The following is a 5,758-nucleotide window of genomic DNA, read 5'->3' on the forward strand; positions in this document are numbered from 1 at the left end:
TGAAGATCTAGAATTTGTTGATGAAGATTAGGATGATCATCTTCTAATCCTAACCATGATGAAATTGTTCCAAGAATTTTGGGTTTTGGGTTACTCATTTCTTGATTGAATGTAAAAGCATCACTTCTTCCATGACAAAGCCGGTGCTGATTAACCCATACTTTGTTTTACCAATTTAGCTTCTCTCTCTCATTTCTCTCTCTAGAGTGGCATTGGTGTACTGAATGAATTTATGTGGAAAAGGGGAAGCTTGAGAGGCCAAATATATGGAGAATTAATTAAGAACGGTCACCCATGCTGTTGGTTGTGGGGTGAAAATGGAGAAGGTGAGCTCAGGACGGAAGATCACGATGGAAGCTCACGGGGGAAGAAGTAGGCTGTGTGGTGAAAGTGGGACTTCAAATTGAACCAGGGTAAAATTCGGGCCAGACGGGTCTCTTAAGTCATATGGGCTGAATATTTGGACCTAGGGGGTCTTAAATGCAATATTAATTATGTAAGGATAAATTGGGAATTGTTTAAAGTGTAACTCCAGAGACGGAATATTCTCTTTTGATTCCGTCAAAAGGGAGTCCGAATTGCAACTCTAAAAAAATGGAGTCCAAACAGCAAGTCAATTATACGAAATGGGGTCTAAACAGCAAATCTCCCAAAATATAATGAAAGAGGGAAAGATTAAATGAAGTTACTCGAAGAAAAGAGAAAGAGAGAGAGAGGGAGAGAGAGAGAGAGAGAGAGAGAGAGAGAGAGAGAGAGTTGTTTGATTGATTTTAGAGAGAGAATCAATTTGGAGAAGATAGAGAAGAGAGAAATAATTTGGAGAAGATGAAAAAGAGAGAGAAACAATTTGATTGATGTGAACTAATTAAAATGAGGGTATTTCTAGGAAATCCAAGAAGAAGTTAACGGTCAAATGGACGGTAACGGTCAAAAGAGGTCATCTGGATATTTTTGATAAAGTAGAGGGCTACGCGAGAAGTTGGTCATAAAGTAGGGGGCCATTTGAGAAATTACCCATATTTTTTTGGGTCCGTGGGTATATAGACCAATATAATAATCAAAAAAGGTTTATGATCCAATCTTCCCAAAACATGGATATTTAGTGTAGCACCCAGACCTTCAAGGCGGATAATCGGATGAGTTAGAGCGTCGAACGGATTTAGTGGTTTCTTCGGGCTTTGGTATTGAATATTTATTTTAGTTGATTAGTGCAGCTCATCGGAAAGTTCTCGAAAAATTATGAATTTTGACTGGTCACACGAAAAGTTCGGACATAGTTTGGACTATTTCATATTTGACATATTTCTTTGTTATCGTATCAAGAGGGACCATATAATTTCTTCATGGTTACTTGTGGAACGAAAAAAGAAAAGAAGAAAGGTTAAACTGGGGGTCAAAAGGTGAGTAATGGAGGTTGAATTAGTTGGGTATATATATGAAGGGACTTAGTTATGAGATGTATATAAATGATGGACTTAACAAGAATTAAATAATGTGGGCACTTTGTGTAATGGCACGTGGCAGCCAATTTTGAGTTTAAAGTGCATGTGCCCCACGTCTCCAACCAAATTTCATCCCCTTTAAATCCAATTACCTGATTTAAAACCAAATCAAATTTTCCCAACCGTGAGCAGTGAAGCGCAATTAGTTTTGGCCGTGAAAGTGTTCCGAGTTACTGTCGTTGATTTCTTCGCGAGTTTTTGTCGGAATTCAATGAAACTTGTTCCAGGTGATTCCATTCGACTTGTTCTACATATCTATCCGTTTAGAATTTTCTATTTCGTCCTAATTTGGTGGTTATTTGGTTGTTATTTCGATAACTGTATGGTTGGGTCTAATTTCATTTGGGATCGAAATTTGGAGCAGTTATTCTTTAATTTCGTCGAATGATTTATGTTCAGGATGATGTTTAGGATATTATAGACTATTTTGGGGTGTCCATATATAGACGGGGTGCTGCCGAATTATTTTAGTGCTCGAATTTCATATTTGGATCAGTTTTATAATGAATTGGAATAAAGATGGTTACCCGAACCTTGCCGTATTTAACATAAATAGATAGGTTGAGTTATGGATTCGTAACATTAGGTTCATTTTATGATTTGATAGTTCAAGATTCATAGTATGTGGTTCATTATATGATTTGTCAGCTTATGAAGACTCGGAAATGTAAAATAGAATTTATGGGAAGTTGGTTGGTTGATTTGTATATATTTCAAGTGCTCGATGGATCATCTCAGTGGACTCTATAGTACCGATAGGACATTCCTAGTGTAGTTTCATTCATTTTATGCATTCTTGCTCTGCAAGACGACTCTTGACAGTTATGTAACTGTCAAATGACCGTTTTGCCCTTTCATATTTCAGTAGGACTAATGAACTGCAATAGGGAGCTCGAGGAGAAGTGGAGCTTAGTCAGGAGCACCATTGGAAGCGCAAGAAGAGGTAAGATCCTATGAATCTTACTTGGAGCACGGGTATTCCCCGTTTCACCATTATCTATATATATAGTCATTTTCTTCTTTTTATAGTTCTCTAGTTCAATTTATGATATGATATGGTATGATATGAATGTATGTGGTGTGCTCTATGTTATGGATGTTTCTCTTTTCAAAACAAATTGGTTTTTCTGAAAAATAATCACATGGAGGCGGAATCGCTTGATCTGTGTGATCGTTTTGTGTGAATTGTAAACACGTGGTGGCGGAATCGCTTGAGCTGCGTGTATAACATGGAGGCGGAATCGCTTGATCTGTGTTACGTGTAATGGTTGTTTTACCACGGGCATTGGTTGGTCCCCTTGTTTATTTTATGTTATGGATTAGCCATGAATTATGTCAAGGGTTACACTCGGTGCGTGGCCAGCCGTTTGGTAACGACCATTCTAGTTTACCCGGAATGGGGTCCGGAGAGGATGGGAGTTGGGGTATTCCGACCCTTGGAGTGATTAGGGGACTGACCCAATGCCATGCTTGTTTATTTATTCTGCTAAACCACTGGTGTGTGTGGTTTGAATTCTGTTATGAATGATACTTACAATGTTTTCACCGAAATGAAAGAGGGTGTTTACCCGAGTTCTCTTAATAAGAAAATAATAATTCCCTGAAAGTGGACACTTGTAAAAGCTTGGCTTTAAACAGGGTTTACCCTACCTTGAGACATGAGAACGCTCTTCTCCTTTTGGTTGATGGGACCTTTAGGAGGGCTCTGTTCTTGTAGCTTTGGGAGCCTATCAGATCATTTAATACTATTATAAGATCATGCATATGTTTGGATATTCTTCGAATGGTCAATGAGTTACCTTGCGAGGAAGCGTCAGATCTGGCCGGAGATAGGACGCGCCTCAAGATGAGATAATTGTATCGCCGTGGGTATATGGCTCTACTACACGACGATGCTCTTATAGTCGTCTGGGTAAGTCATGACATATTCTAAGCGTATCATTGTTTGGGTGAGATTTACTATTCGATGCGTATTGAGATCACAAGCCAGTCCGATGGGCGATGATGACGAAGGGAGAGTTACGGAAGCTCTTACCGGGGTATTACGTGGATCCATGTGTACACTGCAGTAGTCAAACGTTCGATAAGGCGCCGCCTGCCTACGCACTAACAAAGGCCGAACGGTTCTTCCTAGCCGAATAGTAGGTGACCCCGACTGAGGGCGTATTCAGTCGTGATCTTGGTAAGCTAGAAGAATTATCTTGCTATATTGCTTTGCTTCGTGTGCATATTGATATCTCTGTATATATCTAACACTTATAACTATTGATATATTAAAATGTTGATTTGTGTGGTGCGGGTAGGATGTCTAGGTATCCTACTGAGCTGACCTTCGGGTTATCTCATTCCTATTTGTTGTTGTTCAGTTGCAGGTATTGGTGACCCGGAGTGACATAGTTTACTTCGACGGTTCACATTATGTAAGATTGTAATTTCTATTATATTTTCAACATAATCACAACGTTAATATTATATATGTATCATCTAGAATATTTAGGATCGTTCTCTCACTCGTTTGCGATTGTACACATGTAAATAGTATGCATATAATCACTTTTTTTGATTTGGTGCTATTGTTATTTAGAAGTTTGTGAGATATGTATGAATGTTTGACAGGTTTTTCAGGTTTGATATGTTCAATTTATAGAGGAGATTCTGTCCAAATTCAGTCTCTTCTGTGAACTATTCATAAACATGAATTCAAGTTGTTTCCTCTTTATGAAAACTACTTTGGATTACATATTTTCAAAAGGTTTAAACTATATTTGATCTTCCGCTGTGTTTGTTCTTGATTTGTAACCCGTGATGAGAGTTTTGGCTTGGGTTTATATTTGAAACTTGTTTGAGTTAGTATTAGACCGAGTTTCTTTTATAAACTGCCGGGCAAACCGTGATTCGGAACACGGGGCGCCACAGTTGGTATCAGAGCATGAGTACGTGCATTGGGCCGACTGGCATCAGAAGATACTTCTGTGCAATAATGGGTGAGGTAACTAAAAACACCAAGGCTTGATAAATTCGTAAAAACTTCAAGATAAAATATGAAAAGATAATAATATTGTTGATTTTATTTTGTTTTATTTGAAATTTTAAGATTTTGATTTTATCTTTGCTGACTTTTATGTGCTCAGCACATCAAAGTCAGGCCTACGTGAAGGTCCCACTCAGATATCATAATGTGAGTAAGGTTCCTTTAACGGTAGGTCACTTACATTGTGATTTTGTTATGCGAGCACATTGCCTGCAGAAGATAGTGGTGGCGATCAACCAAGCATTACTGAGGTACGAATTGCATTCATACTAGGTTTAGGTTCATTTCATTGGTTGGTTGTGGATAGACTTCTCTGATTTTCGATACTTCGATGTACTCTGAAAAGGAATACTTGGTGAACGGTTTACATTGGTCGTTTGTTTCCTCGATTCTTGTGCAAGGTGGTACAAGTGTCCGATCAAGTATTGATAAGATGGTTTGGTATAAAGTTTTGGGCAGGGCGGCATATTGATGTTGTGAAAGTATCAAAGACAAAAGTGTTTGAGGAGGTTAAGTGTAGTTGACTTTTGACAGTAAACAAGTTCACAAGGATCGACAATAGGAAAATGTTAAGAACTTTACGAGATGAACATTGATATATTGGTTCATTTAGGACAAGGATAGTGAACTAGTAAGCTAATCTCCATAGAAGGACAATTTGGAAATCTGAAACGACTCAAAGAAACCGAAGCAAGAAATGGTGCTAACGACCAGGTGTCCAGCGACAATAACCTAGGGCATCAGTCAAGGAATAATATGCGTGGTCAACTTATCTGATATGGATGAATTTGTGGTAAAATTTTGTGAGCCTAAGTCACTCGAGCAGGTGATTCTCATATGAAGACATTGCCAGGAGTAATTAACCTAGGTGAATCGGTAATATGAGAAATGCTATCGAGTAATGAAGAAGCTACAAATTGAACCACTAAAGAAGTATTATGATCATAATGGTGCGAAAACATCTCTACAAAGGATTAACTAGATGAGAAGATGAGTCGAACCTTTTGTGTTATGGACCTCATGGTAGTTGTACACCTTCCTTCATTTATGAGTTTCGATCAGATCAATGAGAAAGAGTTGAGGTTGACTTTGATCGATTTTGTTTCGAGCATGTATTATTTTAGTTTGATTGCAGATAAGGTATGGTCTGGTTGAAAGAAAGTTATATGATAGAGACACATATCTTTTATCGGCTATAGTTGTTGGTGGTGAGATTTAGGGGCAT

The 5,758-nt window shown here is 38.2% G+C and overlaps 1 long non-coding RNA gene across 1 annotated transcript; it reads left to right on the plus strand.

The window, feature by feature from the left end:
• Window positions 1-1,611: 1,611 nt before the first annotated feature.
• On the plus strand, window positions 1,612-4,117 carry LOC147569084 (uncharacterized). The gene is made up of 3 exons (XR_015231190.1): window positions 1,612-1,729; window positions 2,368-2,445; window positions 3,869-4,117. It is a non-coding gene; the product is annotated as an uncharacterized LOC147569084 (long non-coding RNA).
• The last annotated feature ends 1,641 nt before the right edge of the window (window positions 4,118-5,758 follow it).

Source organism: Eschscholzia californica, unplaced genomic scaffold, assembly GCF_041429995.1.
Source record: "Eschscholzia californica isolate CP2 unplaced genomic scaffold, dmEscCali1.0.p SCAF_1, whole genome shotgun sequence".
NCBI lineage: Eukaryota > Viridiplantae > Streptophyta > Magnoliopsida > Ranunculales > Papaveraceae > Eschscholzia > Eschscholzia californica.